Source organism: Choloepus didactylus, chromosome X (assembly GCF_015220235.1).
Source record: "Choloepus didactylus isolate mChoDid1 chromosome X, mChoDid1.pri, whole genome shotgun sequence".
Lineage (NCBI taxonomy): Eukaryota > Metazoa > Chordata > Mammalia > Pilosa > Megalonychidae > Choloepus > Choloepus didactylus.
The window spans coordinates 72,078,860-72,091,834 of record NC_051334.1 but is presented as its reverse complement, the minus strand read 5'-3'; positions in this window follow the sequence as shown (position 1 = coordinate 72,091,834).

The window sequence follows — 12,975 nt, the reverse complement described above, 5'->3', positions numbered from 1 at the left end:
GTTCTCAGCAGTCAGAAAGATCATCTTAAAAGGCTCAAGTCAGATCACGTTCTTTTCTGCCCCCAAATCCTGCAATGGCTCCCATCAAACTCAGAGCAAAAGCTAAAGTTCTTAGAATGTTCTCCATGGCCTGCACACTCCCTTTAGCTCTCGGCCTGCATCTCCTACCACTCTCCCCATTGCTTTATCCAACAGGATTGGTCTCCTTGCTGTTCCTCAAATGCACCAATATATCCCCACCTCAGTGCCTTTGCACTTGCAGTTCCATCTGCCTGAAATGTTCTGCCTCAGATATCTGCATAAGTTAATCCCTCATCTCCTTCAAGCCTTTGCTCAAATGTCACCTTCTCAGTGAGAACCCCCCTGACCACCATATTAAAAATTATAACACCCTTCCCCCATCCCACAATGTCCCTTCCCTGCTTTAGTTTTCTCCATTGCACTTATCATTGTCTATTAGTCTATTATACTTAATTATTTTGTCTATTATCTGGTTCCTCTGACTGGAATATCAGGTCCATGAGACAGGGATTTGTTTATTTGTTCATGACTGTCTCCCCAGAGCCTAGCACAGTGCCTGACACACAGTAGCCACTCAAAGGAAACAGTCCAGGTGACCCAGATCCTGGCTGGGAGCAGGAAAGCCAAAGCAGGCTTTGGGCTCAGACCTTGCCACCAAGCCCCTGTTTCCCTCATCATGGTTGAATAGGGCCTTTTTGTGGGTCCCTTATGGAGGGTTTCATGGCAGGGTGGTACTTCAGGGAGCACTGACCCTCTCAGCAAAATCCCATCCCCCAGCTCCCTCCACTGCCTGATCCTACACCCTATAGCAGAGGAGGAGGGATTTTCTAACGAAGGATGTGTCTGCACTTGATATTGTCCTTGACCTTTCCAAGTCCCTCCAGGTTACAACAAAGTCTCCAGCTACCATTTAGAGTTGGTACCACCACCAAAGGCTTGATTACAGCTTAAAGGGCTGGGCAGGAATACTTGGCCCCAGGGTCTCTGCTCACATGACTGGCAAGCACTGTCTGGCCAAGCCAAAGACCCAAAATTACTGTCCAATGGTGGAATAATGACCCTGCTCACTCAGCCCAGGCAGAGGAAGCAGTGCCAGATTGAACTTAGGACTCTGTGAGGTGGTTTCATGAGCACTGGGGAAGGCAGGCAGGAGGGAAAGGAGGGAGAATGCCAAAGAGAGGAGGAAGGAAGGAAGGGAAGATGGGGGGGACATGTCAAGGGGATGCAAAGGCATCTATTCGTAGACTGCCAGAGTGGATAACTGCAGTGATTTTCAATCTCTGTTCCCTGGAGCCCTCAAAGATGCTTCCGGGGCCTATGGAGCACAAGTGGGTGCCAAGTGGACAGGCTTGTTGACTTCCATTACCTCTCAACCAGAACAAGCTCTCTGCTAACTCTTCCAATACTGGGCTTTCACATAAGATTTTGCTTACTGTTAGGTCCCTGCTGTTAAAATAGGAAGAAAGGGAGGAAGAGAATAAGAAAGAGAGAGAAAGGAAGAAAGATAGGAAGGAAGGGGTTGGGAAAAAAGAAAGAGGGGAGGGGGGAAGGAAGGAAGGAAGGAAAAAAGGAAGGAAGGAAAAAAGGGAGGAAGGAAGGAAAGAAGGAAAGAGGGAAGGAAAGTAGGGACTGGGGTACATTCATCCTCTGCCCCAAAACAGGGAGATCAGTGAGGTACTGAAGAGGCCCAAGCCTTTCCTCTCTTCTGTGCTTTGGACTTCCCTAAGAGCTTGTGAGCAACCAGAGGAACAGCAGAAGGGCAAGAAGGCACATTGCTTCCCCTGGGAGAGGGGCCTGGGGAGGGTTGCCGGGGTATGGGGGTGGGGGTGTTTAACTTGATTTTCTGAGGAGCTCTGGGAGATCTGTGGAGGTACTTCTAGGTTCCACAGATAGCGAAGCATTTTCTACCAAATGAAGAACGTGTAAACGATCTGAGGAATCCATCAACTAACTGTCTTTCAATCTCCTAGATTTACTGGGACTCTAATTAAGAACTGTTTTTCAAAAGAAAAACAAACATCAAAAAAAAAAAAGAAAGCTTGAAAGCTACAGCTCTGGTTCAGTTCTCTTGGTGAACAACTAACGAGAGGTAGCGCTAAAGATTCAGCCCCAGACTCCATACCCTCCGTTGCCCCTTCTTATATCCGGGGCTTCAAAATTTGTGCCCTGGGACGTGGCTTGGGAGAAGACAGCAACTCTCAGAGGCTTTAAGAAGGGGAGCTGGGTACTGGGCTGGCATCACATCAAGTCCCACAGAGGGCACGGCATGTGTGGGTTTGGCTGGTGCTAAGGGGGAGCGAGCAGGGGTTGGGGGTAGGGAGCATACCGAATTGAGTGGGGGCTGCCTGGAGTTGGTGGAGGTTGAGGAATCCAGGCCGGCTGTGGAAGGGAGGTTCCCTTGCCTAGCAGCTTTTACAGCTGGCCAGCGAGGCCTGGCCCCTCCAGCGTTGCCATAGTGCTTGTGGGTCTTCCCAGCAGCCTGCCAGGCAGAATGTGGCCCGGACAGTTTCCCAAGGAATGTAATCAAGATGTAAATGGAGGGCCAGGAGGAGCTGGTCAATAGGGTTGTCACCTCCTCAGGCCTGTACTGAGTCGGCTTAGACTGGCCTAACCAGGAAAATCTCCTGGTTGGGCTCTGCTCTGGGGCAGAGGGGCTGTCCAGTGCCAGCTTCCTTCTCTCAGCAGGGCCCAAGACACATGGAGATACCTACCAGGGAAAACCCTGGGACCCTTCAGTGGTCCTCTGGCCCACCTCTTTCCCTATTGCCAGCAGGGCAGATCTCTCCCTGGGTATGGGGATTGGGCTGAGGATATCCAGCAGTTTTGCAGGGGCTTCAGGACAGGTTTGGCTTATGAAGGGAGTTCAAGGGCAAGCTCTCAGGAGGCCCAGCTCTCACAAATCCAGAGGCGCAGGCAAAGGTTGTTCTCAACCCGGACAGCCACCTTGGGTCTATCTGCTTAAGTACCCTGAGACCAGGGCACTGGACTATCACTGCTGGCTGAGGCAGGGGAACTGAGGCATGCTCGGGGAGCACTTTCCCCCTTCTGTGCATGGCACCACATCAACTCCTACTCTTCCAGTTCTCCTCTGAGATGCTGCTCTTTGGTGAAGCTTTAAGAGCCACTTTGAGCCTGAGATGTCAGTGGCCAAGGCGCTTGCCTCTCCTTCACCCTCAGGCCCTAGGACTGGCAGGTTTCTGGGATCAAAGGCTGTGCTAGCTATGCAGCCCAGATTTTCCAAGACAACCCCAAATTCCAACTTGTGGTCCTGTCAGCTCCACAAAAACATCACAATGACCCTCAAATGCAACTCTGGGAAACAGAATGCCAAAGGCCTTCTTGGTACCTCTGAGATCATACCGTGGAGTCAGCATCTGACTTATTTCTGTGTCCAGTCTCTGTCTTGTTACTTTATAGGCTTACAATAAAGCCCCTTCTCCTTTTGAGCCACATTTTCTTTTTCTCTCAAGTGAGAATCCTTGAGGCCACTACTGGCTATGATACTTCCTATGTTACACAGGGCCTGCAAGCCATGGGAACTCTGCTCTAGCCTAGGCTGGGACCTCTGACTCTTCAGCCTTTCTTCTCGAGGAGAAGGTGGAGTGGGTGCCATCAATTCCACCGTCAGATCTTGGCTGATGTCCCTGCTCCACTGCTTCCTGGATGTATGACTATGAGCAAGTCACTTTTCCTTTCTGAGCATCATTTCCTTGTCTATAAAATGAAGCTACTAAGATCTCCCTTCCTGGTATTCTGAGAATGAAATGAAACCATTGATGTAGGGTGTCAACTTCAGTGCTTGGCACAGAATAAGGGCTTGGGAAGTGTTTGTGGGAAGAAGAAAAGGGTATACAGCTACTCATAGGAGCCAGGAGTTGTCCCCCATCTGGTCTCCAAGAGATATGAACTTAAGGGGCATTGGCTGGTATGCCTCCTCCTGAGAAGTGGGGGCAGTGCTGACCAGGGCTGGAAAAGAGCTCCTTTGAGCAGTAACTGTGTCAAAGAAGGAATGCTTGTTTCCAGGCCTGGGCTCAAAAAGGAAAGGACCAGCATTAGACTTCCGATTCCTAGCCCTCTCATTTCACTCTGCATGCAGATTGGCCCATGGTTTAGTGGAAGCAGCATGCTTTGGAGTATTTATTCAGCCTCTCCATTTCATTACCAGTGTGGGCACAACCAGAGAAGGGGCCAGAGCAAACCAAGGGCACCACCCATACACCCATATGCTGACTCTGGACTCTGTTTCTGTTTCTTCCCACTGCCTTTAGTCTCTCTCTCTCTCTCTCTCTCTCTCTCTCTCTCTCTCCCCATCTCCATCTCCATCTCTATCTCTTTTTCCCCTTTCTTACTCTTCCTTTTTCTCCACCTGTTTTTCTTTCCTCTCTGCACTCTGCCACCCTCTCTGCATGATCTGTGCCTCAGTGTCTCTGCCTCAACTCTGGTGTGTTTGGATTTCCTTCAGCCTCTGGCCTTCCATCTTCAGTTGGCCTTCCCTCAGAGAAACTGTGCAGAAAGTGGTAGCCAGTATTTGGACTCCAGGGAAACTGTCTGGGGTGGCATAGGTTTTACTTGCCCATAGAACCAAAAGGATTACATGAGAAAGACAAACACAAGCAATGTTCTTGGTAGGTGCCCAAGAAACATAAGTTTCATTCCTACTTTCCTGCGGAAGCTCTCCTTTTCTGGAGTTTTGAGCCCTGAACCAGGATTGGGCCTTGGCAAAGCCTGAGGACTCACCTTTATAGTCAAAAATCTAAGCGCAGAGCCCAGATGAGGAGCCTAAGAGCTCTCACTGTCTCTACATCAAATTCCTGGCCTTTTTTGCATGTGGCCATCACCTAGACAGAATCCCCAGCCTCCACTGCTCCCATCCCCTTCTTTCCTCAGAAGCCCTTGCCCTCCTCTGAGGTTTCAGGGCACATGTTAGACACTTCAACCCTTCAATAAGGGTTTAAGGGCATATATTCCATGCCAGGCAGTCCTGTTGGCAGAAATAAACAAGGTCCTGCTTTCCTGGCACTCTCAGGACTGTGGGGGTGGTGGTGGTAGAGAAAGACATTGAAAAAGAAGTTTCAGCTGGGGTGAACGTTTTGCTAGAGTGAGCCCAGGGTACCCCAGGAATGCAAACCAAGAGTCCTAACTGAGGCTAGGTTTCAGGGATGGCCTCTTGGAGGATGTGGTATTGAAGATGATGCTAAAAATGTTAAAGGAGAACAGGCCATGAAGAGTTTTAGAATCAGTTCATCCTTTATCCTAATAGTAATAATTACATGCCAAGCCTGACCTCTCTGCCAAATGCCTCCTGAGATATGAAGGAACCAAAGCAGAAGGGTTTCAGCAGGCGAGGAGTCTCATCAGCGATGAGTGCATCAATATGCACCCTAGCAGGATGAACAGGGGCTTATAGGGTGGCAGGAGTGGGAACAGAGCACCCAACGAGGAGGCCACAGCAGTGGCTCAGGTAAGGGATTCTAGAATGTGCTAGAAGGGTGGCTGCAGAATTGAGGAGAGGGGAATGGATTTAGAGTTATTTTGGAGGCAGAGCTGACAGAATTTACAGTAATATTTGCAAGCACTTTCCAGGTTATACGATACTTCCCCATGCAGCATCTAATTTGATGCATTTGAGACCCCTGTCCAGTGGCTAAGGCAAGGATCAACACTATTCTGTTTTACAAGGAGCAGAAATTTGTCCAAGATCACAATTACAAATGCATGTACTCTAGCAAATATGTGTGTTCCTGAGAGCATGTGTGGGCTCCTGCACCCATGCATTCACACATGGATGCATGGGCATGCACCTACAGACAGGTGTCTTGATGTGTGGGTGCACAGGGACGTGCATTGACATGCAGGCAGGTGTGGACGTGTGAGTGCCTGGTGCAAACGTGTGCATGCATCCTTGGGTGTCTGCTACCTTTTCTCAGCTCTTGGGCTGCAAATGGCCCTCTGCAGGCTCTGGGATGGCTAAGTGTACAGGAAGAGCACAGTACCGGCCAAGCCCCTGGATGAAGACATAGGACATGGAGGCGGCCTGGGGGTTGAGACTCCCCACTTGGGAAGCTGGAGGATCCATGACCCCTGGACCTGAGTTTGGGGGCTCTTGGGTCGGTCGAGCCAAAATAAAAACAGTAATAGTAACAACACCAACAATAATAATAAAAGTTATTGATCAAGTACTGTGTGAATGGATCTGAACTCAGCTTGTCATATGCATTATCCCATTTCATGCTTACAACCCCATAATGTAGCTATAATGATCTCCATTTTACAGATGAGGAAACAGTATCAGAGAGATTGTCTAATGTGCTGAAGCTCACACATAGCTAGTTTGGACACTGGTTCCACCTACCTCTGAAGCATGTGTTCTTAAGCCACTCTGCTACTCCAGTGCACACACAGAAAGAGACACAGACGTACATGAAAAGCCACCTTGGCAGACATGCACAGACCCTCACTCACAGCTGGCATCCCGGAGTAGAGTAAGGTGGAAATGTCAACTAGGCTCAGACTCAGGAGGAAGGTGCTGCCCTCACCCGTGCACTGGAGGTGCAGGGCTGGAGCCTAGAAGGTAGGGCAGCCTTGCACCACCTCCCCCTACCCAGAGCCTGGGCCCTGACCTGGCAACTCCTGAGATTGGCTGTCTCAGGACTTGCTCAGGTTTCCGTTCTCTGGCCTCTAGGCTCCAGGCTTTATGCAGCCAATGAAAATTTATGGCTTGAGAAAGTTCTTGCAAGTCTGATCCCCACTCCCCTCCCCGACCTTGCATGGTTTATCAAGATGCTTGGTTTCCCCTCCTCCTCCTCCTTCTGTTGCCGCTGCCACCTCCCCCAGTCCTTTGTCTGTGGCCACAGCGATCGCCCCACCTCCCCACACACCCCACGCCTCACCCCTCCGCCTGCTGACCTTGCCTACCTCGGTTGAACCCACCACACAGCCTCAAATTGCAGATAAAATTCCTTCTCCTTTCTTCCCCCTCATCCTGGCCATGAAAGCTCAGGAAGGGTATGTGTGTGTGGGTCCAGCAGGGGTGGGGGAAAATCCACGCAGGGTAGGAGCATGTATCTATGGGTCTGGTGGGGAAGAGGCATTGCAAATTTGTGGAGGGTGTATTGTTTCACATTTGTGGGGCCAGCACAGGGCCTGGACCACTGAAAGTGGGCAATAAATTTTTGTAGCATGAATGTGTGTGTGCTTGTGATGTACATTTCTCCTATGTCTGTGGGGCTGTGAGCTTAGCCCTAATTGCAAAAAAATCTGCATGCCGTACATGGAGAGGCTGTATACTAGAGTGGTCACATGCATGAACTTTGGGCTGGACTGCCATTTGCTCTCTGTGTGACCTTGGACCAATTGCTTCACCTTTCTGCACCTCAGTTTCCGCATCTGTCAAATGGGGGCGATAATAATAGTACCTACCTCAAAAGGTTCTTGTGAAGAATAAAATTGCTTATAGCAGTATATGGCATATAGTAGGCAATCAATAAATGTTAGCTATTACTATATGGATAAAGGAGAGAAAATTCACATACACTGAGCTTTTGCCACATGCAGGCATAGGACTGAGAAGCATTTTGCATATATTATCTCTTTTGATTCCCACACTTAGAACAGTGCCTTGTCCATAGTAAATGTTCCATGTGTATTTGCTGATGAATGAATAAAGCCTCACAAAACCCTATGACATGAGGATTTTTACAGATGGAGAAAGAGAAACTAAGAAAGGCTAAGTTTCTTACATGGTTCTGCCTGACGCCTGTGGATTTGGGTCCCAGGAATGTGTTTACAATAGCTTCGGGTCAACCACGTAGGTGGAGAGGGGTCCAGAATTGTTAGCACTTTGTTTCTCTGTGCATAAATATGAGTATAGGTAGAGATAGAAATACAAGTAGAGATACATCAAAAGAGGTTAGGTATCCCCCAGAGGTGGAGGAGGTTTGAGGAAAGGCAAGAGGAGGGTTGAATTTGGAAAGAAACTTCAGCAAAGTTGGAGAGAGGCTCCTAGGGGTGGGAGCCCAGTGGTGGTGGGCTCAGCCCTAATGTCAAGAGGAGAGCGAGGTGCTTAGGATCAGTGTTCTGTCAGAACCCGGGCAGAGCAAGCCAGAGACTGGAACACAATCTTCAACTCCAGGAATCTCACAATTCGGAGGGCCCTTGGAGTTCACCAAGTTCACCACCACCACCCCCGCCCCACCTCTGGTTATTGATGAGGAAATGGAGGCCCAGAGAAGGCAAGAGGGTCATACAACAAACCAGGGACAGACCCAGGACTGGGGCCCTGACTGAAGTCAGCCAGGCCCAGAAATGTCAGAAAAAGCAGGCTTCCAGGTCCTGCTTGGAGGTACCATCCAAGGGAGAGAGAGGGGAAGGACTGGGCCTTGTCTGCCCTGGCCGGAGACAGACCTCATTCTCAGGCCTAGAGAAACCAAGGCTGGACTGCAGGATGACCTTCCCTGGCAGTACAGGCCAGCTCTGGAAAGGGAGAGGAGCAAAGGCTGAGGCAACGGGCCCCAGATGCTGCTCAGAATGTACCTAAGCTCGCCAGGGTCCCTAGGGGGCACTGCCTGGCCCTGGCAGCCTGCACAGGGCTGAAGCTGCCTTGGTCCTTGTTTGTTGACTCTCACTCCTGCCAAGGGGAAGCTGTTCTGGATGGAGACACAAGAGAGTGATTTGTCACTGGTTGCCCCTGGCTCCCGCTCTGATATGCGAGCCAAGAGGGTAGCTTCCTACTCAACACTTGCCCCACCTGCAAGGTCGCTGTGGTAACTCAGTTGCCCAAAGGGCTCAGAGCTAGGCTCTGGCTGCATTGCCCCCTGCTGGAGTGTCAAGCCTTCCACTCCCCTAGCTACCTCTCCTCCATTTTCTCCCACCTGTAGAGTGGCCAAGCTGGGAGGTACTCGATGACAACTATTGGTTCGGCCAGCCCCAGCCCCACCTCCATGCTGTAGACAGGGACAGAGACCTCCCAAGGACCCAGGGAGTCCATGGCAAAACTAGGACTGGAAGCCTGAGCCCGTCCATGTCCTTCCTGCTCCTAGACCTCCTACTTCCGGTGCTGAGACCCCTGTCTCTGCCCTCCATGCCCAGGCCAGCTTGAGCCCCATGTGAACCCAGCCCACCCAGGCCAGCCAGAGAGCACAGGGGGAGCCCAGGGCTGACATGGGTCCTGGCGGTCCCAGCCCAGCTGTCTCTCAGCGGGGCCTGCCTTCGCTCCCTCTGCCCGCTGCCAGGATAGGGTACCTGGGGCTGTTCTGAGGGGATCTGGGTCTGGGCCAGGCCAGACGGCATGAGGATGATGTGGGGAAATGGAGGTGGGTAGGATAATCATAATAGTCCAACGTATTGAGCATGAACACTGTGCCAGTCTCGGGGCTAAGGGCTTTGACATGGGATCAAAATCAAGGCTTATAAAGGCCAAATAAAATAACCAAGATGCCGCATCTAGGAAGCTGGGGAGTCAGGTCTCAAATCAGGTCTGCCTGACTCCCTGTCTATTACTCTTTCCACTATACCATATGTTCTGATGGTTCTGGTTGACAAGAGCATTGAAATGTTGAGTAGTCCATGTCCTTGACCTCCAGCTGGCATACACCTGAGTCACATGAGCGCACAGAGACTGGGCCCTGTCATTCCCAACAGCCGGGACCAGATTTCCACTGTTTTCAGATACAATGGCAGCACTGTCCCTCTGAGAATCTCCCAGAAGTCAGCCAATCCTCAGTCTTTAGGGAGCTCATATTCTCAGAAAAAAAAAAAAAAACACCCATGAAACAGAGGGCAAGAGTCACATGCCAACCAAGCCCTCGCTGTGTCATCATTAGACTGTGGGGCAGCTCCCTGTCAACCTAAGATGATGCTTTTGAAATCATCCTGAATTCTGGCCTCTCAATACTGATAGGTTCATCCAGGGAGGATTTAGAAAAGGGGAGGAGGGAACTTGGCTATGTGAGAGCTAGAAGATATTTCAGACATAAAGAATAGGAGAAGGAAGAGGGTGGTAATCAAGAGGGGGGCATGTGCCATCTTTCCCATAGACCGGTCCCCAAAACATGCTGGGAACAAAATGGCTCCAGCCAATGGGGACTAGGGGAGAGAGCTGAAACTGTGTGTGGCTGTGGGTTGCCCCCAAGGAAGGCAATAAAGAAGACAGAATTATGGTGCTTAAGAAGCTGAGAGTGTGGGCTCTGTAAAGCCAGAGGCCGGGCAGATGAATGGAGATCTTAAACCTGAGGTGATGTTTCATGTCAGGCAATGGCCATTCTGATTGATTCTACTGTTGAGAGGTTAAGACCCCTGGTGGGGGTTAGGGAGAAGGGGACAAGGGCCAGCCTGAGGGAAAGAAGCTAGTGAGAGTGAGACAGGTCTGGTCAAGTTCAGATCAGGGCACCAACTCTAGCACCAGCCTAGGAAACCAAAATCCGTGTCCTCACTGGGAGATAAGATGATGCCAAATCTCACCATATCCCAAGTCCAGTGCAGCAGAAATGATTGGGATTACTGGTGCCCACTCCATCTCACTCACCACCTTTTGTTTGAACCAGTGTTTCCTTGTCTGTGAAATGGCCATAATAATAGCTACCACTCACTAAGTACTAAACAAACAGCTTTACTTGGATTAAGCCCCCCAACAACCCTATGAGGTAAATACTGCTATTATTCTGTTGTGCAGATGGGGAAGTAGAGGCACAGAGATATAAAATCACTGGCCTTAGGTCGCCCGCCTAGGAAGTGGTTGAGGCTGAGAATTGATGCCTGGCTTTGAGTCCTGCCTTGCCTCATTGGAGTCCTGTGAGGATTAAACCAGATGATGAACATGCAGTGCTCAGCTTGATGCTTGGTCCACCACAAAGGCTTGGTATATGGATGGTGGCTTTCTAATTAGATACTCAGTAACTGCTGCCTGGTTAGACCCTGTCCTCCAGTGAGATGAGAAGGAAACCATTAAGGACACAGGAGGAGCGACCCTGTTTGTAGAGCAGAAACTGAGGTGTAGGGAGAGAGAGACCCATCCCCAGAAGGTCAAGGGCAGGATTCCAGCAAAAAGCAAGATTCCATGAGGGCAAAGGGCCTAGCACAGCTGCCCGGAGATGATGGAGGTTGAGGAAGGCCCCAGTCCCTGGGTGGGGAGAAGTGCAACCTGGAGGAAATGGAATCCCCACCCCTGAAGCTGGGGACCAGTCAGAAAATTTAGGGGTCAGCTTGGACCGAGAGAGAGCTGCTAACAAGACCTGCAGGGAAGTTGCAGCTGCCTCTCTCTTAGCAGGGGGTCAGAAGGCAGAGGTTGTCCCCTGTGAGTAACCTGGATTTGGAGCTGCCATACCTCTGGGCCCAGTTCCCAGGATCCTGCCCAGCCTCCCCCCTGCAACCATTCCTTCCAGAGGCTTCTTGTGGCCTCTCTCTCTTCAGGCACCCAGGACCCTGGAAGGCTTTGGGTGTTTTTCATGGTGACCAGAGCAGTACCATGCTGGAGGGACCTCATACTTCATGATTTCCACTGACCAAGAAAAAACCCTGAAGTTGGCTCTCCCCTCTCCCACAGCCTGTCCCAAACTCACTCAGCCTTCAGAGCACCACCGAGTCACATCTTGTCCAGGAAGTCTTTCCCGACTGCCTCCACTCTCAGTGACAGTCTGGCCCCTGCAGTCTAATCCTGCAGTAGAGATAGTCAATTCAGTGATAAGAACACGAGTATTTGGGTTGAGCTGACCCTAGGTACAGTGGCTCAGGGCCTGGCCTTTGGAGCCAGACTCTAGGTTCAAATCCAGCTTTTTGATCTGCTGGTTGGGTGACCTTGGGGAAGTTTTAGTTACCCCTCTGAGCCTCAGTTTTCTCATCTGTAAAATGGATATGATAAGAACAAGGCCTACCTCACAAGGTTATTTTTGTATTTCAATGAGATAATATCAGAGAATATAGTTGTGGAAAGCTCAGGCTCTGGAGCTACATAGCCTGAGTTTTGAATTCTGGTCCTTCTCCTTTACTTGCTATGCGACCATAGGCAAGTCATGTTCTCTCTCTAGGCCTCAGTTTCTTCAACCATAAAATATTCCCTATATCCTAGTGTTGCGGGGATAAAATGAAATAATGCACATTGAGCTCTTAGCACAGGGACTAACTTAGGGTAACTGCTTAGTGACTATTAGCTGTAATATCTCTTAGCTACCGGGTGTGGAAACTTGGGCAAATTCCTAATCTTTCTGCACCTCCCTTTCCTAATCAAGAAAAACACTAGCAGCCACATCAGAAGATTGCCTGAGATAAAGTGGGTAAAATCATCTGTCATGTAGTAGGTGCTCAATATACGTTTTTTTATTCATTACCGTTGTGTCTTCTTTTCCACACTCGGATTGCAACAGGACAGGGCAGTTGTTGACAGTAATAATATCTACCCTGCATGGAGCACTGAGTAAATGCCAGGCCCCTTGCTAGGCACTGAGGATAGAGCAGTGAAGAAAACTGATGTGGCCCCAGCCTTCATGGAACTGACAGTCCAGAAGAGACAAGCAACAAGTGACTACAGTGCTTCTGTGGCAGAGGAATTATAGGAATGTGAGAAAGGGAGACCCAAACTAGCCCATTCTCATTGGCTTATTTGGACCTCACAGGTATAGGAATATGAGTTTGGTTTATGATGCCTATTTTTCAGAATAGGAAAATGAGGTCACAGTCACACTGCAAGGGGGTGGTCAAGGCAGGAATTGAACTGAAGCTGTCTGACTTCAAAGCTGCCAATTAGCCAGGACACTCTACTCCTTCCTATCTCTAGCACATGACCTGGCCACACAACAAGAGAGAACCCAGTGCACTGGCTCCTAGCCCCAACTCTGGGCTTGCTGCATGACTGTGAGTAAACTCCTTCAGTCCTCTGGGCCTCCCTCTCTCAGGTGTACTATGAGGGGGGTTGATGCACTTCTCTGCAGATTCCAGAGGCAGCCAAAATATTCTTCCTCATAC